A 23,488-nucleotide genomic window follows, 5' to 3' on the forward strand; every position below is an offset into this window, starting at 1 on the left:
ATGATCACACTTACCCCATTGTTCAGGAAAAAAAAGAAGAAGAAAAGAACCCAGTGATTTATTTTAGACAGCCTGAATAGCTGGAGACAGAGAGCTAAAATATGGCAAGGAAATTGCTACCCTAAACAAGTTCCTTTGAGCAATTTGTTGATTTTTTTTTTTTCTTTCTGCCTGAGTTATGAGCCCTTGGAATGCACATACCATTGAATTGCTTGGTAATTTGCACAAACATCTCTTCCTGAGGTCCTAAAGCCACTGTATATCCCTGAGTGGAAATATTAACATGATAGAGAGGGATGGAGTCCGACTGTTTGCAAGTCTGGCCACCTGACCTTGTGAGAAGCATGAGACGCTCCGGCTTCTCCCGTGAGACATGGGAGCAACTGAACACATGCTGTCATACACACAGCAGTGAACATGGGGATACACACACCCACTTGCCCTTCGCTTGAAAGCTTGAAACTTCTGCTCTAAACTACCCAAAATCTCATGGAAGCTTCATTGCTGTGGTATTGAACTGGCTGCACATCTGGTGGTGTGACCATCTCTATTGTTTGGGCCCCCTTCTTTTTGATAGAAATGTTTGTGCAATGAGATATTTTCTTTTGTTAAAGAGGTTTGTTTGTGTTTTCATCTAAAATATAAATACAACCATAATTATAAACATAAACACACCACAGTTTTATTGGATGAGATTTGTGTGGGTGGTTTGGGTGCCTAATTGCCATGTTCTGCACAAAGTCTGTGGTTCCAACCCTGAGAACCTCTGCCTGCAGACACCGAATCTTGTTTTCTCTTCCATGACCTCCAAACTGCTTTGTGCCTAATAAATGTTAAATAATGGTCCTACAGCAGGCTTGTTAACTACATCCCCCACAGAACACATGCCCAGGTAGATGCTATGAGAACTATGGCACTCTTTTATAAAGGGGGCCAATGGCTAAATTCCATTTCTGGGACAGCAGAAGCGAGAGCTCAAACCTTTCTTTGCCTAATATGAAAAAAACTGGTGCTTGACAATGGTTTCTCGAACTCTCAGGAGGCTGACTCAGCAGCTATGTTACATGTTAGCTGGGACTGGTCCCCCCACTGTCTCACTAGAGGGACTTACTCCACTCTGCTCCCTTACCTAAACTGGCTCAGAGATAACAGGGAAGTAAGAGGGTAGATCAGTAACCCAGCAAGTTGGATGCTCAACATGAAGCTGGGCATCAGGCTGCCTTTCAACAGACAATTACATCAGGGACACCCTCCAAGTCCCAGCAGGGAGAAAGAGACCCAAGCTTTAGGAGCTCTCTTCTTTCAGTTCTTTGTTTTCCCTGGGGAAGAGTGGGCAGACTCGCTTTGAACTGTTCTGCTAATACCCTGCCAGTCTCAGAGGCCAGGGGAGAGACCCACCGTGAATGGTGCTGCTCCCAGCCTCCACCCTGGCGAGGGACTGCAGTGACCTCCTGTCTCCACGTGCCCCTCCTCCTACAGCAGCACGGTTCTCAAAGGGAGGCTCTGTTCCTCCCTTTCAGGGTGCAGAGTGGGCACCCTGATTTCTAGCAGTAGTGCATTAAGTTCAGTAACTCACACAGCTCAGCCTCCTCTCTAATTCACAATTAATCTTAGAAAACTAGGGCTGAAAGAGACCCCCTGAGATCATCTAGTATCATTTTCTGCCCAAAGGCAGGGTCTAATATCCATGGGCTAACCCAAACACATGTTTATCTAACATGTTCTGGAAGGCATATGAGAAAGGGGAGCCCATAACCTCATCCAGATTCCTACTTCAGTACTTTATACTCACAGAATTTATCTTTTTTTGTCATACAGTCAACTAACTAATCTTTGCTTCAAATTTATTTTCTTCCTCTCCCAACATGTCTGAAAGAAAATATTAACTTGATGTAAAAATACTGAAATTAAATTTCAAAGTTAAATTTCTCCCATTGAAGCTAGCAACTAGTAGGCAATTTTTCAAAGCAAAACAAAAGGGAATTGCTAAAAATAAGGCATGTCTTAGTGCTGTGTCACTGTATATGGAACCTCCTCTTGGAGCTCTGCTGTGGATGTGGCAGCTCTTTGTTTATTTTGAAAGGATAAGTTAAGCAGTCACTCAAGGATGGGTAGGAAAAGCCTGAGGCTGGAGATTACCATGTAGCTTTCTAATTAGACTGGAATGAAAATAGGTCTAAATCCATTGAGTAAACAAAATATGTTTGCATACTTGGTAATTGATAATAATTACAGTTCCCTTTAACAACACTAAATGCCTAGTTGTTATTTTGTGACCTTAGGCAAATGAGTAGGGTATTTGTTTTTCTTAAGCTGACAAAACTTGTAAAAAAGGCCACCACAATGACATTCCAGAGCACAGTGAGAGCTGTCATTTCATCTGCTGGCTGGTAAAAAAATAATATATGATTTCATAATGTTATCCTACTAAATGCTTGAGGAATTGCACATCTGTCTAGCTGGAAGGATCTGAGGAATTAAACACTAGTTGAACAGTCTAACTCAGTCCTACCTCAGTGCAGGATAAGCAGTCATGTACACCAGCAGCAACAGAAGAATGAGCTTGTTCTTGAGAAACTGGTGGAAAAGTCTGACTCTTGTTACCTTACATTGAATTTCCTTACATGAATCAAGAAGTCAACTTTCAAAATACCCAAATGCAGACACAAACTATATGATGAGCAAGTGTTAACTGACAGGCAAAAATACCTAAAGAGTCATTGTGGTTATCTAGGGAGGAAATAAGAAAAAAAAAAGAGTACATTTTATACAACAGATGGTTGTTAAAAGCTGACCTTTTCCTTTGGGTTCTGATTTTAATGGTCAGGACTTGATTATGCAAAAAGAGGAGAGATTTTCAGCTGCATGAACAGAAGTTATGCAAAAGTGCTCCCAACCCCACAAGCCAGGTTAACAAGTACAGAGGTAGAGATTTGTACGCTGAAAGCATTACAGCAGCCACACGCTGCCTCATGCTCAGTTCTGAGAGCCAGTTACCAGTGCAGCCTGTGTAAATGTGCCACAGGACTAAACAGCACTCCAGGGACCAGTGCAGTTTGTTAAACTTGTCAAATTGATTCTTAAATTGACCTCCAAATGTATGCGTGTGCACCTGTGGGGGTGGGGTGTGCGTGTGCCTGGTTTCCCAAGGAAATGAAAGCTTAAGGGATACACGTGTACATATTTCTTAGAAACTGCACTGTGTGTGCAGATGACCAAATATCTGAACTTAAGAAACTCCCGACTCTCGACTGCCAGGGAGCCAAGGTCGGTAGCTCATCCAGAGCCTAGCCCAGTGAGGTGGAATTCCAAATTGCCTGTGAAGCCCTTGATGTACATAAAGTAACACCACCAAGAAAACCATCTCTTTGCAGTGCAGAAAACCCCTTTGTAGTGGATATGCAGCTGCAAGTTGATTTTGCATATTGAAAATGCTGGGGATTTGTCAGGGATTTTGCAAAAGGAGATGATCTAGCTGCACCTATAAGTATCTCTGCACACTTTATGAGACAGCTTCTTTCTGCATTTTTGGTATTTGGGATTAAACTTGGCAATAGATGAGGCTTGCAAGTCTGGGAGATATTTAATTTTCGGCCATGCTCAAAGCAAGCTGCTCAGATTTCCAAAGATTTGGGAGGTTCGTATGTATTTAAAAATACTTCACTGCATTTCTATGGATGAGTTCCAGATACTATGGTGTCCTGCAAAAGCTTCCAGCTACCTCCTTTATGGCAGCCAGGATTTTAGACAAGGTTTTTTTCACAACAGGCATAAGTCTTTTACAGCATGACCTGAGAGAGCAAGAACTGTTCTGCTGAGTAGTCAGACAGAGCCTTAGTCTTGTTTTGTTCATGTGAATTAATAAACTACTTCAGCTGTAAGCAAAACTACAATGAGTAATAAACATGAAGTTTTTAGTCTTCTAGTAGAAGGTGTTTACAGCCTAAAGGAATGAAAGGGGCTAGCAGTCCAAGTGCTCCTTGGAAGAGGGAGAAGTAGATCAAGAGCTTGTATTTTCTTTACATGTCAAACAAAATAAAAATAAAAATGACACCCCCCACACCCCCAGTTATTACAGAGGTTTTATTATCTGTAATTTTAAAATGCAGGAAAAATATTTTTATAATCTTAGGAGGCAAAGTGAATAAAACAATTTCACACAACATCTGTACTCTATTCACAACTGGAAATGGGGTGCTTCCCCAGAATAGAAATGCCAAAGTTTCACCCTCCTTTTGTACATGAGAGAAAAAGGAGATAAGTCAGGTAGAAATACCCCAAAATACAAGCACATTGTGTCTCTTCCCAGAAACTAAATAATTACATTGAAATAAAGGTCATTTGGCTTTGTTTTAAAATCTCTGCCACCAAAACTTTAGCAATTCCATGTAGAAAAGAATGCAGGTTTTTTTCAATCTGCCTCAGTATCATTACCTGAAACATACAGATTATTTTGGATACGCAGAATTTACTGTTCTCAGGATATTATGTTCATTTGTTTTAATACCAGAAATCTGATACACTACAGTCCCTAGCTAGGCTCTCATTCACCTGCATTTTCAATATAGGAGGACAACGTTAGTGGGCAATACAATATTCATGATACAGCATGGAACAGAAGGAGAAAAAGGAAATATTTTTCTTCATTGTCTTAAAGGTTTCTTCAACAGAAAACTAGAAAATAATTTCTACAAAGTTAATTTCATTCATAGAAAAAATATCTAAAGATAAGGAAGAATGAACAGTCCTAAACTAGCAGCCATTTATAAATCTATATAGAAGAACTACACAAATAGATACGCTCCCAAAACTATGCAGCAGTTGGATGTGAGTTGTTCGCATTCCAGGAGAAATGAAGGCTTCCCATTCGAAAAACACCTGCAGAGGCAAGAGGAAATTCCCAAGTTCCTTTATACTAATCTTTTGTTAGGAGAATTGCAATTCTAAATTCCATTTTGAAGAAAGGTGGGGAACAGTGACTTTCAGCAAACATATCCTCAGTTTTAAAGAAAAACTACAGAGGGAAAATAGTGATGGTATTGGCATTTCCAGATCTTCCTTTGTTCTGTCACCCAGAAGTGAACCAGGTTAAATTACTCTACATCCATTTACTTTTTTTTTTTAAAAGCTGAACTGGAATGATTGAAAGATTCTTAGATGCAGCTTTCAGAAAGCGAGTAAGGGACCAAGGGGGACAATTTTGTCTCAGTAGCCACCCAGAAGCCCATCCCTCAAGAAATAGAGAGAGCTTCCAACCAGGACCATCTGTGTTTCTTATTGATCTGATTTTTGTCCTTTTGCAGAGGACTAGCAACAACTACAGAAGTCAAAGATCTATATGAAAGTAGAAAGGCAGTTTTTTCTTGATTCTCTAAGAGGCAATTGAAAGGTGGGAAGCAGCATGCAGTAGAGGTCTGGTACCTCTTGCAATCTAATAGAAAGATACTGGACCTTAATCCAGTGCAAAATAATGGATAGTCAGCCATGAAAACTGTGAAAAGTAGAGGTCATTTCACACAGCCATTTTGAAAGGCCAGGTCCTTGCCTAGTGAAGATGTGTGTTGACTCATTCAAATCAGTGCATTTGGGATGACCTGCGCTAAGCCAAGGGATAGGCCTGAAATTTTTACGCTCCGTCTTCTGTCTGCACTTGACACCATCCTCTTAAGTTGGAATCTCCAACTCTTCAACTCAACCTTTCAATAACTGATGTAACGTGGCATAAAATAGGGAAAAATGTGTCAAACTGATTCCACATTCCTTTTTCTTTGAGATGCTTGTTGCAAAATTCCATACCACATTAATCAGCACAGGTGCTTGGGTCAGAGTTGGTTACATTTTCACAGCCAGAACATTTACTTTTCACTTGCACTTATGAAAGAAGACAGACAACTTAAGATGAATGATATTACCCAATACCAGTGCTTTGAATGAAGCATGCAGTCAGGACTTACTGACTTTGTTAAGGTACACTTAACATACTTAAAAAACAGAGAAATATTTTACCATATTAGTTGTAATCGGGTTAAATTGCAAAATTAGTATCTTTACATGTAGATATAACTTGCACACATGCAAACATTTTAATATCCATTATCAATTAGGAAGTAAATTACTGAAAGCAGTTGCTCTTTTTAGAAGGTACAGAATCCAATATTTTGTTACTCTGACTGAAAACAACTCAGTTGACAAGTAGTGTATTGAAATCAGTCATGACACTTCACAAATGAAGTAAAATCCTCCCCTAGAGATAGTTTTAATAATCTGTCCTATGGGCTTCTGTACAACTTCTGTAAGAGCTGCTGCAGTCCTCACCACTGAGACATTTTCATGCCAGGCTGGCAGAAACGATTTGAAATGTAAGTGTTCAGAAAATATTCAGAGAAAAGAATGGCTTGGGAGCAGATCCTAAGAATGCTATTCAAAGGGATAAGCATCCAGTTCTCCTGGCAAACTTCGTTCCACGTGAAATAAATTACACTATTAGCAGAACAAAGCTTAGCTAAATGTACAGAGAATCAGGCAGGGTTCAGATTATGAGAACCACGTACTGGAGCACAGACATGGAACAACGCTGCTGGTTTGGTAGAAAGGTCGGGGCCGTTTTCACCTGTGTTTGATATTCTTTGAACTTAGAAAATTATATTAGAGAGAAGAGACACGCTCACATGTTAGCACATCAAAAGCCTTGCCGTTAAACTGAGGGCCTGGCTCAATAACCACAAGATCCACCCATGAGTGTGAGCCCCCTTGAAGCTCTTTCACTGCTCCAGGAAGAAGCTTCACAGTTGCAGAACAGGGCTGTAATATTAAATTAGACATAAATATTGCATGTTGGACATGGCTAGATTTGGAAGATCCACTGTGAAAATCCAACTAATGCATATTTTAGAAACTTTAAATGTTATGAATGATTCAGTAGACCTGAGCCTCTGTTTAACAAAAACAAACAAACAAAAAAAGAGCTGGAGAATGTATCTAGCTCCTTTGGGTTAATGCAAACATGCCCTGAGCTGCCCCTTGCTTTTGCAGTTCCCACACTACCACATGACTCAACATGAGGGTTTTTTCAGTATGGGCTGAAATTTTGCAGTAACATCTTCTGTATGAGATCCATCAGCAACTACCATCTCTTAAGTTACCCTGCATGGTCTCCTGCCATACCAGGGGAAGGATGAGCTGCTTAGGTCAGAAGCCATTTTGACATCATTCTGCAACTCATTAAAATCCCAGATGAAATCAAGACCAAAAGTAAATGGCTGTGAAGCCCATGTTTCACACTCAAAACATATTCATGGGAAAAGGAACCCAACCTATGTATGATGATTATGCTTTACATATTTTCTTTAGAGAAAAAGAGAAGCTACTCCAGCACAAATGAGATAGTCTGGAAGATTATTACAATGTAATACATAGAATTGGTCTTGTTCTTTTAATACCAGCTCTCCTTTGAAATGAAGTCATGATTTATAGCTAGGTGGTGGTTTTAGAGAAGGGTTGCTTTTTTTTCACTATGAGGTCAGAGACCACAAATTATGCAATAATCTCGAGAGCTTGTCCTTAAAGATCAGTTTACTAATTGGTGGGCAAATATTTCCTTCAAACTTTTCTTTGGTAGCAGTTTCAAACCACGATTTTGAGGGATTTTAGATTATAAAGCTTTTTTTTTTTCCTCTAAATGAGAAGAAAGATGGAGACTTGGTTCCAGTGCTAGCAGTAAGTAACTCCGTATACAGCATGCTCAGCAGTTCCAGTTCTGCCAAATGTGCCGCCCCTATAGATCTATCAGGGAGCATTAGTTGGCACTGGCCCTCTGGCCAAAGGCAAGTGAGAGTGGCAAATGCCCGCAGGATGAGGGTAGACGTTTTTGTTGCACAGCTCTGCACATCTCCTGGTCACACCAGGGCTGCCTTCAGCACCCAGCACAAAAGGCCTCTGCTGTTTGCCAGTGAGTGGAGGAATGTCATTAATGTGGCAAACCCTCTTTTTTCTCAATTTAATAGCAAATCTGTCACACAGGAGGAAAGACCTTTGGTCTTCCTCTATAAAGACCCATGGAGTGCTGAGCTCCCGGCAAAGACTTTATCCCTCCCTGAAGATAAAACTGCACTGACGGTGAAAGATGACTGCCTGCCATCAAAAAGGAAAGATAGTCTTCTTTTCTGTGTTATGACATTCAGCAGGATGGGGTTAAGTAATTTAATAAAGCTTCTTCAGCAGCACAGCTAGCCCCTGCTGAACTAGCCCTGTGTTCCTAGAAACTACCCCTCTTAGAAGAAGCTTCAGGACAGCCACTGCATTTGTTTTTCCCTACCATTTGGTTTAAGGGGTAGATGTCCCCACCTACATTTCTTCCACACTAAGCCTCTCATAACTGAATAAGAACTGGTTGCAGAAAGTAGCTCCCACAAGCTCCTCACAGTGAGGCCCTTAGCAGACTCCAAACCCAAAGGGCTCCATCTTAAGCACTAGCAAGGACTTGGCAGATGCTTGGCAACCAAAAAGGTGGTATATAAGGATTCCTTGTATAGGGAAGCTTTAGGCATGCAGTCAAGCCAGGATGCAAATTCTAGTTAGGTACCCACCCAGGAGGATGAAAAAGTTGAGATTTATTGTGATACCTTCAATTTAAGTAGAAGTCAAAGCAAAAAGTAAAGGCCAGTTGTACTGAGCATTTGGGCAAGAATTATCATGCTGCATATTTCCGTTTGTCCTCCTGTCCTAGTTACTGTCCTACTGTACCCAGCATGTAAGCTAAACCGAGTCTAGCATTCCCAGCAGGCCAGTTGCAGTCCAGAGGACTAAAACAGTGGATTTCACCTCTTTGTGAAGAAGAATGGCAAAGCATAGCTCACAGCTGGCACTACACAGCAAACTTTCTGAGTCCATTTTGCTCTTGCAGTATTGCAAGCTGAAAACCACATCCTCTCTGAATGTGAGTATACGACCTTGAAACTCCCAGTGTGAGGTGTGATTTCACTCTAAAAAAACAGAAATATACATTTTGTCATGGCAGCTAGCAAGGTAGACTACTGATGCACAGAGCAGGATATTGATATACGAGTTAGTTAATCAGTGATGCATTTAAGGGTCTTTTACATATGGCACAAATTAGTAGAAACAAAAACCTGAAAAGAGTAGCTCCCCTCTGCATTATCTTTGCCTGCTGTGTGCATTCCATCAAATGAACAGGCTTTTCAAAAGTCCTGGGAAAAACTTACTGACTACTTGAGCGCTGAGATGCTTGACTGCAATGAATCATTTTCTGTTCCTTGCTGGACCAGAGAAGAGGCCACTTTGTATTTACAGGATCAAAGTGGCAGGGGTCATGGTCGCCTAAGCAAGCAGGCTGTGACAACTGCACAATGGATGAATTTTCAATTGGCTGAACCTTAGGGACCGGAAACTGGTCCCAATTTTTCTTCCACTGCTATTCTAACTACCAAATCTTTCCTGCTCCCAGAATTCCTGGACCAAAATTTTACCTGGAAACAGCTCAAACATATTTTGAAGATGTGATGATTATTATTTTATGTGTTTTCTCCTCTGCATGTCTGGCTCCTGATAGAAGAAATGATTTGAAGAGAGGGAGAAGCAGGTCTCAAACTCCAGCTCAGCTTTGCTGAGCCAGGACATTCAGGTATCTTGGCCATGATCCCAATAAACATTCAGGGGTTGGATTCAAAAGGCTCAGGTCCCAGTTCTCAACTATCCATGCAAGGGTGGGTATAATGCAATTGGACCTACTGGATAATGCTGTCCTTCTGGAGGTGCAGCTCTGTGTCAGCTGGGGTACCCCAAGACAGACCTGACCACGGACTCCATGCACAGGTAACCCAGTCCCATTCCTGGTGGACCCACATTTACTCGGAAGTCTAGCCCTCAATAGTCACGTCTAAGTGAACCAAGCGTCCAAACCACTTTGATTTTTGAGGACAAGGACAACATAGGCCCTAGAGCAAGTGAAATCCAGCCTGGTGCTATTTGTAGCACTACAACACAGGCAATGATATAGTGGTGGAGTTTCTGTGAAAATACAGAAGCCCCATCTATATGTAATAAATCAGAATTATTACTCTACACATATGAAAGCAACTGTGAGCTACTTCAACATAAATTTTACCAGCTGGACTGGTGTCAAGAGACAGTAATGACCCATAAAACTGAGCAGCTTCAGTGTAGCTTGTGGGATCTCAACACCACCAAGATCTTGAACCAATCAAAGACAGACATCATCTTTAGGATGTATGGCTAGTTTAATTAAGCAGTCATATCACATATGTCTTTAAAATTGGCATGCCTGATATATTTTAGATTATGTGGGGACACCTGCTTACAGACAGTACGTCTGAAATCTAGAACAACTATATAAGCATGTCACATGTCTGCTTGTTTTCATGTTCTGAAATGCAGAACAAACCCTGCGAGAGAAAACAACAAATGCTAAAACTGAGCTGAAAGACGTCCAGAGCTGCAGGTGGAAAACATCCTCTCTGCATCAGGCATCTTTCATTGTATCACCATGCAAAGAAAAGGCTGAAAGATGCAGACAGACTTTTTACTTGCCCAGATATTTGGGTGGTGATAAATAGCAAAAAGTGACACAAAATCACAAGTTTTTAAGGAACTTTCAAACTTTTTCTGAAAGAGTGAAATACTGAAACATCTACTATCATCCTCACAGAGGAGAACTGAAGTCAGCAAACAGAGCAGCCTCAAAGCCTGAGGGAAAGGGCCAGGAGGAGCACTTTCGACTCACCAAATGAATGGCAAGCAAAGAAAAAAGCAGACCTGACCTTTCAGGGAGACCTGGAAACAGCCCCAAGAGCACTGGTCATTGAAACAAAACAAAACACACAAAAAGGCATTAAGAAAACCTCACTCCAGTGGGAAGAGGAAGTGGTTTAAGGGGATTAGGTCCCAAAAAACAAAGCCCCACTCTTCCTCAGACTGCTGAGGAGACCCTGAACTCTTCTTCTATATTGAACCGGGCTGTGAAACTGGACAAACGTTGGCAACCACTCAACAAATGATAGTAATGTGAGGTGACATCTCTGGACCTCAACCAGCCAGCACACAATTGTCTCATTTTCATGGTGTGTCAAATTAAATTTAGACTTTAGCGCTTTGCTCGTCTTGCGCTGTTACCTCCTTTCCAGAGCAGAACACAGAAGAACATTTACAAATTTACACTGACTTTGACCTGCAAACACAAATGCCAGCCCTCAAAAACTAGTGCTGAATCATTTCTTTTCCTAACTGCGACCTTTTTACCCCCCTTCCTTTTCACGTCAGTCCATTTCTTCATGAGAGGCTCTCCTGCATCTGTATCACAGAAGCATTTGAGAAGAATTGGTGGGTTTGTACTGAGTAGCTGCAGGGACATTTTCTCAGCCAGGAGCCTTTCATGTTGGGCAACAAACACAGTGCCCTGTCTCTGACTGCCCTTCAACAATCATAGCAATCACCACAGCAACAACCACAAACCCCACAACAGCTAGTAACCTATTTCACAAAAGTGAAACGCCCTAAAATCTTGGGATGTTACAGAGTGGCAAGGCATTTATTGGATACAAAATAGACATCAATTTTTTCTTGGCACTGTAAAAGCGTGAAAATTTATTAAGTCTTCTCTACCTTGAAACTAAACTGATGATACAGTGGCATCCCAGCCACACTTGAGTCAGCTTTGATAGGACCAGGACTACATCCTCTCATTCTTTTACTGGAGTGAAGTACATCTGGAAGTACTGTTACTGAAACCAGACACTTTAAAAGCCTTGATACTTTTTTTTGGAGCAGGCATTAAGAGTCCAAAGTCTTGCTGCATCAAGGCAAAAAACATCAATCCCTTCAACTGCAAATTACTCAGAGATTTGAGCTTTAAAATGGGAGGGAGTTTATGGACTCAAAATAGGGCCGAAGTTAAAAGTCCTTGAAGCTGGTTAGCTGACTGTGTGACTCCAGGAGACCCTAAACTTGAATCTCAGACTGAACAGAGAGAACTTGTAGAGATGGATGAAGAAACAGAGGTATGAAAATGAAAATGAAAGCAGGCAGTGCCACTTCTGGGTAACTGTGCGGGGATTTTGAGAAGAGCTATCGGTATGAGTGCTAGATTAGATCTGAATAAGTCTGAGTTTACCACAGAAAAAGAGATGTCTTGTACCAACTGCTTCTGCTCAAGCTGGAAATACTAAAAAAATTACCTCTGCTTATGGTATTTTGGCACTTCTGGGTTCAGATGATCAGTACACAGAGATTAATAAAAATCAGGGAAGGACCTGAACCACAACTCTATCCAATATCCATATATTTGAGAACTCATTGCACATGGATCAAACTCTGTGGATAATTTCAATGGGAGATAGATGCAGCAGAGAAAAAAAGCACAACGATTTTTCAAAAATATTGAAAAACTATCTCTTCTGGAACAGAATTTTTTTGAACAAGCAGACAGAGACCTATCAAGGACGAAGTTCTGTGAAGCACAGATGCACAAATTAATACAGAAGGACTTGAGCATGTGTGTAAAATTAAGCATGTGCTCAGTTGTTCTGCTGATCAGAGAGTGTAGGTTCTACTCCCTAGCAGTCATTTCCCATTTGGAAACCCTTGTCAGGAAGAGAAAGGGGAAGAAGGAGGGTTGTTTAGCACGATATTTTTAGATAGATTTTTAATGGAATATTTGTTAAGCTTTCTTCCACCCTGACTCCCCCCTGCCTGCTGTCTGGGTTTTGTGTGTGTTTTTTTAATGGCTAGCAATGCATCACAGTGCGGCTGCTGTTTAAATATTTGCCTGAAAAAAATGTAGTCTGTGCTTAAGAAAAGTGGTTTGGCACAAACTGGACATTTTCAAACATCCATTTACCAGATGGATCACTTTGTTCAATTACAAAGGAAAAAAAGATGGTGAAGGAGTTGAAAATCGAGTGGAATGTTCCTAAGCACACAGCATTGTTTACTATCTGCATGTCTCCTGGCATCGTGTGAGAAACTATCAATAGGCTCTTCAAAAATGTTCCTTTCCTTTAAAAAGTCTGCATTTTTCACTATAATAAAAAGGCAGTAAATATATTCTACAATAGCCTGATGGAAAAATGTGCTAAAGTATTTCTATAAATCAAATGTAGCAGTTTGGCACTAGCTCTGAGGCAGTAAATTTAGTAAATTAGGACCAGATGATTTTAAAATAGAATCTTACATAACTTTCTAGCGTGATATATTTTTTTTTTAAATTTAACACAAGTTTGTCCGTCTTCATAAAGTTATCTTGGCCGCTACCAGAATGTGGTTCAGTCTTTAAGGACCATATTTTTTGTTATTTATCAAGTGTAGAATGTTTTAAATCTTGAAGTAAGAAGTGGAACAGATTTCTCAAAAGACAGAAAAGGCCATAATATGTACTGATTCACATAAGGTGTGGGGTACTTTGTATCCCTGATGCCCTGACTATTTCACTCTCATTATTTTGATTAATAATAGTCTATTTCTCTATTCATCTTCCTTTTTTTGCCCTCCTTCCCTTTTCCCACAAATTCAAGGACATGTCTCCCTCCATTACCCCCCAGAGTGTTTACAACTCCTATAAAAGCACCTTGGTCCAACAGACTTCTCCCTCATCCATGTGCTTAGGTCAGGTCAGCATTGGGGACCTTCATTTCTTATGATATCCCACTTTTGATCTCTGCACCAGAATATCCACCTCTGAGAAATAAGGAAAATGGAATTATAAGAGTCCAAGGAGCCTATGCCACCAGCTTTAGTCTACACCTTTTGGCCCTATCCACACATATATCCACAAAACCTGCTCTCCCAAGCACACCTTTGACTTTCACATTTCTGAGCCAACATTTACGCCACCAGCCAGCCACGTCAGACCACTGCTTATATGCTGAGGAGAGGGATTGCATAGATATATCCTCCGTGGTCTTCTTTTTGGGCAAACACTCAGCCATACCATGGCCTTTCACTGGAGGCAACAACTTCTGGAATAGCTACTGTGGAGCCATCCCACAGCAGCTGTGCTCGCTACGGTGCTACAGTGGCTGACTTGGGAAAGCACAACCAAGGTCCTTTTACAGTGCACACTTACTGTCTAGAGAGCCAGAGCCAACACACTCTATCTCAGAACTTTGAAGATAAAGGAGTCCCTCCAGTACCCTGACTCATGGCTTCCAGACAAACACACTCCACATCGTTATGACAACAAAAGAGCTAAGCCCCTCCTCAAAAGCTGTAAGAATACATGGAGACAGATCCTTACAGCTCCCAGACAGGGCTGAACTCTGAGGATGTGAGGTGTCAAATCCCCGTGTCACTTCTTATGACTCAAGCCCTCATCAGACTTCTGAAGCAAACACCATGAGTCAGCTGGAAAGTGAGGGAAAGGGCAAAGACAGGAACAGAGGTGTTGAAGGAGAGGCCAGCAAAGAGTTGTGTGGAGCCTTCCTTTCATATGATCCCGAGACTGGTGCTTCCATCACCCATGCAAGTATCCAGCAACCAGAAGAATAACTGTGAGGGCTGAGTTATCGGCAAGTGCTGTCTCCCTCAGCAGAGGCAGCCTACTGCGAGGAGCCAATGAAGTCCTTAGTCCAAGGCTTGGGATGCTGCACGGCATGGGCCAAATCCTTGTCCCAGTGAAGTTGAGAGAAGCTTTGCCAGTGGGAACATGCTCTGTCCTTTTCACCCTGCCTTTGGCCACCCTGTTGCTGGAAGCATTCAGAGTTTGCAAATGATGGCAATGGAAAAGAGAGGGAATGGAGTTCCCACATTCCTTCTCTTCTAGCATTGTTTCCTGAGAGTCCTGCAACACACAGCAATGCAATGATCTCTTCTCTAAATGACACCACACTGAAATGCTTGTTAAAAATAACAGAAGAGAAGGAGGGGTTTAAAAGTCAGTCATTTTCCTTTAAAGAATGATTTTGGGAGAGTAGACCATAAACAGATTTAGATGGCAGCAAAGAAAACCATTTTTGGCAGTTTTGTGGAGATGCAAATTTACACTGAGTATGAGATGAGAGCTTAAACACCAACACCCAAAGAAGAGAAAAATAAGTCAGACAGTGTGAGACATTTCATATGCTGTTCTCTGTTGTTATGGATATCAACTGATCTCCACAGATCTGTTTGAAACAAAAGAGAGAAAAGATGATTGCTTTCCTATCTTATATCCTCCCTCCAAACACCTCCAAAAGAAGGAAATTTCCTTGAAATTCCTCAAGCTTCAAAACACATCCAAGCTGAGACTTCATGGGAAGCTTGGCAGTAAATGCAAAACAGAACTTTCCTCTTTGTATTTTTTTTTTTTTAATCCCAAACTTGCATTTTATTAAAGTTTTATTTTTGCTTCTCCTCCTACTGGAAAAAAACTGGCTGCTGGCTAGTGAACAACTACGGAGCTGATGGCCTTACCAGACAGAAATGCTTTTGCTTTGAAAGAGTTCCTGGTGAGAGATGGGGAAGAGAGAAAACATGAATATATAAAATATAAAAACAGCAAATAATTTCTGCTAAAAGAAGTGTGGGAGAGATGCAACAAAAGGTTCCTAAAAACAGAAAGAACAAATATAACAAGCTTTGCAAGAAAAATGGACACAGCTGGCAAGTCCAGTCACAGGACAATTCCTTGAATGATGTGTAAAACTGATGGACAAATTACAGTCAGAAGAGATTGTATTTTTGGGTCATTTTTGATGTTTTGCCAAGTTAAAGTAGTGTGCATTTTGCAAATCGGAGGAAGGAGAGAGTATTTAGACAAGGTTTGCTTTGGTCCTGACTCCCAAAATGGGGTTAAGACACACAAATGCTCTGTCCAGAAGATTAATGGGATTTCAAGGGGTTTTATGCAGTATTTTATATCTATCTAATATATGTGTGAGTTCAACACACACCCCTCTCTATTCAACATTTTTGTAGCTTCATGTATCTGTACAACCTCCTTCCACACAAGTTCAGAGCAAAGTGCTAGCATGTGTGCTTTGAATTGGGGCTCTCCACCCTGCCAACTGCAGGAATGGGAAGGCAGGAGGAGGGGAAGGAGAGGCAGGCAGGAAAAGTAGACAGGAGCAGGGCACCACAGACTGGAAAGAGCAGAGCTGTGCTCTACTGTATTCAAGAGAAAGCTTCTGGGGATGAGAGTTGCTGTATATTACTCTGCATGTATGTGAGGAGGTGAGAGAGGTTGCATCTCCTGAGAAAAAACTTGCTGATCCTAGTCTACAAAACCTTACCTTTCTAAGGTGTCACAGGAAAGTGAACCTTTTTATTCCTGACCACTGTTTCCTACTTAGTTGTCCACACTCACACTCCTGCTTTCATTTAGAAACTCCTTTGCAGGTGGGTTATGTGCTATTTGAGCCAGGGCTTTGTTCCCACAAACCTAGTAATTCAAAAGAGCCTGGGGTGTTTCCAAACTGGGCTCATAGTGCTGTGATGTGCTAGGTGACCTCCACAAAAAAAAAAACAAAAACAAAACCCAAAAACCCCTACAACTCAACCTCCAGAAAAACAAACCAGAAAACCCACAACCCAACGCCAAACCAAACCAACAAAACAAACAAAAGAAAAGAAAAACTTTACTCGATTCATTCCTATTTTAACAGTTTTAATATCTAGTGGAATAATGTAACATGTTCCATGTTTCGCCCAAAGTGGGGAAAGTTCAAGTAGAAAGTTCAGGTAAAGATCTGAGCTTTTGGATGCCAGCACTATGACTTCTTACAACTGCATGAAAAGCTTAACATGCCTAAGCTTTGTGCCCAAGTTTCTTGTCTGAGGCAATTCCGGTTTCAATTTTGGATTCCTTTCATCTTAAACAAGCTGTGATATCTAAACATACATTTCCTCTTGAGCAACCTCCCTGTATTTCATTTATCATATTTCATCTGCACAGTTGTGAACCAGAGAGAACAAAAGTCCTCTGCAGTCTCCATAGTTGTGCTGTTTTGCAGTTTTTCTTAGGAAAAACAAGAAAAACCCTTTTGGCATCAGTAGGTTGAATGGCATGCATGCCCTGCGTCTGGAAGCAAGCCAGTATTTTTTAACCCGTGTATTAAAAATATTCAGTGCTGGAGGGGAAAATAAGGGAGTGTAGCCCGCGAGCACGACTGTTAGACTGGTTTGTTTGTTTGGGAAATGAATAAGCCTTTGACAGTACCTCTGGAAGGAACAGGCTAGTGTGTGCTCCATGCTGACATTCTTTTCCCTCTCCAGTCTTCCCTGCATACCTCACATTCTTCTTCCCCTCCCAATAACATTGGTTCCTAGGCAAGCAGGCACTGCAGACCCAGTCTGGCACAGCCTTGCACCCACTCTGAAGCCATGGGCTTCTGCCATCCCTCCTCTCACCAGTGTTACGTACCAAGGTTCCCAGAGCTCCTGCTTTGCCTCAGCTCTGCAAAGGGTGCATGGCAGCTCAGCTACAATTCGTGTTGTCTTCCACAAATTCCTCCCAACACTGCTGAGAACATAAAGTCCCCCTGACTTAAGTGCTCTACACCAGCCATCTCCGTGGGGAGCTGCTGCACAGACCTGGAAAAGCTTTTCACAGAACCACAGAACATGCTGATTTGGATCATTGAGTCCAACTCTCAGCCCTGCACAGCATCATTGCCAAGAGTCACACCATGCCTGGGAGCACTACTCAAATGCTTCTGGAACTCTGTCAGGCTTGGTGCTGTGACCACTTCCTTGGGGACCCTGTTCCAGTGCCCAACCATTCTCTAGGAAAAGAACCTTTTTCTAATATCCAACCTAAACCTCACCTGACACAGTTCCATACCATTTCCTCGTGTCCTGTCACTGGTCACCGCAGGGAAGAGCTCAGTGCCTGCCCCTCCTCTTCCCCTCACGAGGAAGCTGTAACTGCGATGAGGTCTCCCCTCAGTCTCCTCCTCTCCAGCCTGAACAGACCAAGTGACCTCAGCTGCTCCTCATTCAGCTTTGCCTCAAGGCCCTTCACCATCCTCACAGCCCTCCTTTGGATGCCCTCTAAGAGCTGCATGTCTTTTTTATATTGTGGTGCCCAGTGCTGCCCCCAGCACTCGAGGTGAGGCCGCCCCAGTGCAGAGCAGAGTGGGACAATCCCCTCCCTTGCCTGGCTGGTGATGCTGTGCCTGATGCCCCCCAGGACACGGCTGCCCCTCCTGGCTGCCAGGGCACTGCTGGCTCATGTTCAACTTGCCATTGATGAGAATCATTTCTGTGGCACTGATTTCCAATGCTGGAACAGAGATAAACTTACTTCTTTTCAATTTTACACTCTCTTTCTTTTTCTCCAGAGTAAGATGTGTCCCTCATGCTATTTGAATAGTCTTTTCACTGTTTCCTTTTCCCACGTCCATTCTCCCCTGAGAAGGTGACCACCTGCTTCTCATAACAAATTAAAATTGTAGTGGTATTTATTCCCCGCCTCCCCTTTTTTTTAAAACTGAAGAAACTTCTCAGGTTTCATTCACTGGGTCAGGCTGGTGGCTTAGTGACAGCCAGTGCCAAAATATCTAAATTCCAACTGCCTTCCATGATTTCTCAAGCTAACAAAGGCTGGATTCACTTTCAAAACCTTTTGGGTGGGAGGACACCAGTATGTTTCTTTCTGGCTGGCATTTGAAGCAAAACAGAGAGGACAGAAGGAGCTGCATTTATTCTCCTTATCTGAAGGAGGGTCACTAAACAGGGCCTTGATGGTTGACTTACAAAGTTAAATGAGCAATTCCTGATGAAACACTGTATAAAATGCCCTTATCAAGAATGTGAACAGCTTTTGTGCCTTATTGTGAAAGGAGGTGGGATGCCTGTAAGATTAGTTCGTATATATTACAGTAAATGTAGAATTCTAAAGCGAGGCAAGTGAGCTAGCCCAATGGTTAAGACACCTTAGGTAAAATGGCAAAGGACAGGCAAATGTAAGAAGATAATTTTAAGTCACAATTTTTATTCTCACAATTTGACCCTTGCATTTAAATCTCACCACTACAATGACTGCTACCCATTCCTCTGTCCACCAGGATAGATTTCTCATACTGTTAAATGGAATAGAACGCTTGCTTAAAAAGATTTCTATCACTGGTCAAAGAAAAACAGAGCAGACTTTGTTTTGGTTTGCTGAAATGCAAAATATTCCCTTCTTTGGGTGAGAATGAAATATTTTTCTTATTATCTCCTAGTGAGGCGAGAGAGGGAGCCTTTCTGTGCAGACAGACACAGAATCCTGCCCACGTCAGTGGTGAACTTTTGTTAACGCTCTTCTCAGGAAACAGCAGCGTTTCATCTTTTTTAACAGATTTGTCCAAGCAAGCAAATTCCACCACTCTGAGTGTGTGTACAAAACCATTCTGCACCGAAGAAATTCCATCCACTGCATATCCGCTGAACCAGCCTGGGTAACATTATAGAAGTGACAGGACATGAGGCTAAATATGACTCCTTTGCTCAGAAAGTGCAGTGGCACTATAACTAAATTAATTTTAATCCAAATTCCCTGGCCAAGTATCACAGCAAGAAGCAATGCAGATGGCTGCACAACATTATCCAAGAGATAGTTAGACCTTTGTGAAGAGGGAGAAAAAAAAAGACAGCTCAATGTTTCCCAAACACAGAGCTCACAGACCCTTCCTGAAAAGACTCTCTCAACTGTGAGGGAGACACTCTGCTGTGTCCCTCTTTTCTCAGATTGTGTCAATGGGGAAATGGGAACAAGGAGATTTTTGTTTGAGTAACCTTTCAGAGCAGGATATCTGTCTCATGTTCCCCTATCAACTGTCACAAGGTGATAGCTGGCTGATGTGCTTCAGCGGGTATTCCCTTCCCAGCCTGCTGGCAGCTCCGTTTCATGTTGTATCCTGAGGGCTGCAGCGGGCCAGCCGCAGAGTCCAGCTGACAAGCAGTCCCTGTGGCTGCCTATCACATCACCCACTGCCACCTCCCAAACACCTCAGTACCCCAGCTGTCAATCAGAAGGGCAACAGGAAGACACAGAGCAGAGACATGATTAGAAATAAAGCAAGCAATAAGCTCAGCAGGAGGGGGTATGAGAGCAGGAGACAAACAGTAGGTTGCCCAAACGAGCAGAGAGTAATATTAATTGCCTTCAGCAAAAGCAAAGAAACAAACAAAAGCCATTGACAGAGACACAAGATGAAGTCACAGAACCCATTTGCTACTCTGCTAGAATTGCAGTGGAATAAATATGAGGCAGTGAATCAAGCCATTGCTGTGCTGCGAAGCAAAAAAGACACATTACATGAATTACCCTCCTGAGAACTTTAATAGGACCTTGTAGTTATAAATCCTGGCAATACAGCTCAAGTTGCCTCTGAAACACAGACATCAGTAATGCCTGGTCCCGGCTTCCTCATCAGCAAGTTGCATTGTATAATTGAGCTGATTATCCAAGGCAACCGACTCAGAACTTCCCTCGGCTGTGCCTGAAATACAATATTACATAGCAAAGGCACGGCCGCCGCCAAGGTCACCAAGAACAGCACAGTGCTTGCACTAACCACAAACGGGCCTGCCGCAATCCCGACTTCTCACAGCAACACGAGGAGGTTAGCGGATCACGTTAACAAATCTCTCTTTCAAGGTATATCTAATCCCTGATATCCGTGATAGACCATGGAGCTCTGCCATGCTGCTAGCTCTGCTAGAAGTGTCCCACTGAGTAGGAGTGCTTCACCCTGGGGGAAATTAAAAACCCCTTCAAGGTAAACGGAGTAGGTGAGAGAGGGGGAGGGAGGGTGTGTGAATAAAATGAGCGGTGGGACTTCACTGCACAGGTGGTGTGCGATGGCAATCTCTTTTTCTCCCTGTAAAATACCAGCTCTTGTATCTGCTCCTTCAGAGTTGTAAAGTACAGCTATCAAAACTGACAGACTTTGAGGCTTTGTGCCTAAAGTGTCATTCCAGTGGCATCTAAGTAAAAGTATTTAATATGAGTTATGGAGAGTGATAAAGGCAAAACAATACACACACAGGAACACTCCAACTAGAATTTCATATTAACACATCTCTTACCGCATATTAAAATCAGTCAGGGATTTTTTGCACACATTAAAAGCAATGCAAGCTAAAACAAAAGCAGAAGGCACAGCTTCTCAAATGTGCTTAGGCTTCATAATGCGATTGTAAAGCATTCTGAAAAAACACCAGTTACATGAAAAGTACCCCTATTGGTGGGATGACTGGAAACCAGATGCACTCTGAGTTTAAATATAGGTGAAGTCAGAAATATGATGTTACTTTTCTTATTTTTGTCTCCAATACTTACTTGGTTCTTACTGATGTGGTTTTACAACCCTTAATGCATTTATCTTCATGGCAATGGTGCCACGTGAGCAGATTATACAGAGCTTATTCAAGGAAGGGGATTTGGATGCCAGTCCAATACCATGCTAACATCTTAGCCATTGCATCCTCTGTAGTTAAAAGAAATTTTCTACTTGGAGTATGAATGGCAAAAACATGCAAAAAGAAAACTGGTGTTTCTTTGATTCTTAACTCTTCAATTAAGAAATGCTCCAAAGAGATTTGCACTCTCCTAATAGTAAGCTGGTTATATATAGGCACTGGAAGAATTCCTTTCTTCATTAAAGTGGCTAAGGACACAGCATACAAGTGAGTTTTATTCTCTTGAACCTACCCAAATTTATTTTGATGCTGCACTTAAAACAACACTGCCCTAAACCCAGTGCATATAAAATATTATCTGTTTTGCCTTTCTTCTTGGGAAATCAGAAGACTCAACAGCAACAAGAAAAATGGAAAGGAAGGCCCAGAGAAAAACGCCTACGAGGGGTTGGAGCAGCAGCTACCACCCAGCCACAGTGGCTTGTTCTGTACTGCAGAAAGCAGGAGCTCACTAATTTCCAAGACTTATTTTGTACTGACAGGGACACACACCCATGAGCTATTAGGGCATGTGCAGTCAAGAAGACAGAATAGAAAAAAAAAAGCATTTTTTCATTCATTTAATAAATTTGTACAGTACAGCCACATATTTTATGCTGGAATTGGAGAACGGAGGAGATTGCAGATAAAAGTATGACATTCTTTATCAGTCAAGAAGCCATTTTAGCAACAGGATCCCTCTCTAGAGGATTAGTCACATGAGAATTTAAGGATAACACTGTGCTATGGAATGTAGTTATGTTTGTAATCTGGTAGTACAAGATTACTCTTTGCTATTTTTCCTTAGGCCACTAGAAATAGCCTTGAGTCCATCTGTGACCTAAAAATGTTGGGTAAGATCCAGCTTGGGCAAAAAGGAGAGAATTTATTTCCTGTTCCTCTAAACAAGCTGGAGTATGTCCCATACACAAAGATTCCTATTATGTGCACCATATTAATCATGCCTGATTAAGAGATCTGACTTGAAAAGCATGGAGGATCACCACACATCTATTTTCCCCACTCTTTCTTGTTCCCAAGATACCAGAGTTAATTATTACTCTCTTCCAAATAATCCTTGTTTACCATGGTCACTCTTTATAATGGACATCACCAGGCCATTAAAGAATTCTTGGCCTCTGGTGTCTAATCAGTGTTAAAATAGCAGCCAGGCAAAGCGAGCACTTGGCATCTTGATTTGACCAGTAGTAGTTAAAAAAGGTCATCTTCTGAGGACAAATGAGAACAAAAATAATTGCAGAGACAGGAACAAAGCAGTGTTCAGCCCCTCCAAGACTGCATGGGAGAAAAATGCCTTTGGGAGGGATGGATGGACAAGGCTCACAGAATCACAGAATCAGGTTGGAAAAGATCTCTGAGATCATCGAGTCCAGCCCTTGATCAAACACCACCTTGCCAAGTAGACCAGAGTGCCACATCCAGCTGTTTCTTGAACACTCGCAGGATTGATGACTCCACCACCTCCCTGGGCAGCCCATTCCAATGGGTTACCCACCGTCTGCATGAAGAAATTCTACCTTTTGTCCAACCTGCACATCCCCTGGAGCAGCTCGAGGCCGTGTCCTCTTGCTCTGTTGCTGGCTGCCCGGGAGAAGAGACCGACCCTCACCTGGGTACAACCTCATGTAAGGCAGCTATAGAGAGCGATAAGGTTCCCCATGAGCCTCCTTCTCTCCAGGCTAAACACCCGCAGTTCCCTCAGTTCCCACAGTCACAGGACTTGTGCTCCAGATCCTTCCTTCCCCAGTTCCTTCTCTGGACCTGCTCCAGCACTTCAAATGTCTTTCAGTGAGGGGCCCAGAAGTGGACACAGGACTTGAGGTGTGGCCTCCGCAGCGCCCAATAGCCGGGATACCTGCCCTGCTGGCCACACGATTGCTGAACCAGGCCAGGATGCCACTGGCCTTCCTGGCCACCTGGGCACACGCTGGCTCCTGTTCAGCCGCTGTCGACCTGTGCCCCTAGGCCCTCTTCCGCCGGGGAACAGTCGAGGCGAGCAGCTTTGAAATGTACGGGCGGGGGTCCCGGGGAGCAGGGCCGCCAGCCCGGCAGCTCTCTCTCCCTGGCCATCGGC

At 42.4% G+C, this 23,488-nt stretch overlaps 1 protein-coding gene across 1 annotated transcript in view; it reads left to right on the forward strand.

The window, feature by feature from the left end:
- Nucleotides 1-23,488, forward strand: part of NEDD9 (neural precursor cell expressed, developmentally down-regulated 9) — a 72,684-nt gene that overhangs the window by 11,586 nt on the left and 37,610 nt on the right. The window lies entirely within an intron of this gene.

Source organism: Corvus moneduloides, chromosome 1 (assembly GCF_009650955.1).
Source record: "Corvus moneduloides isolate bCorMon1 chromosome 1, bCorMon1.pri, whole genome shotgun sequence".
In the NCBI taxonomy this organism is placed as follows: domain Eukaryota; kingdom Metazoa; phylum Chordata; class Aves; order Passeriformes; family Corvidae; genus Corvus; species Corvus moneduloides.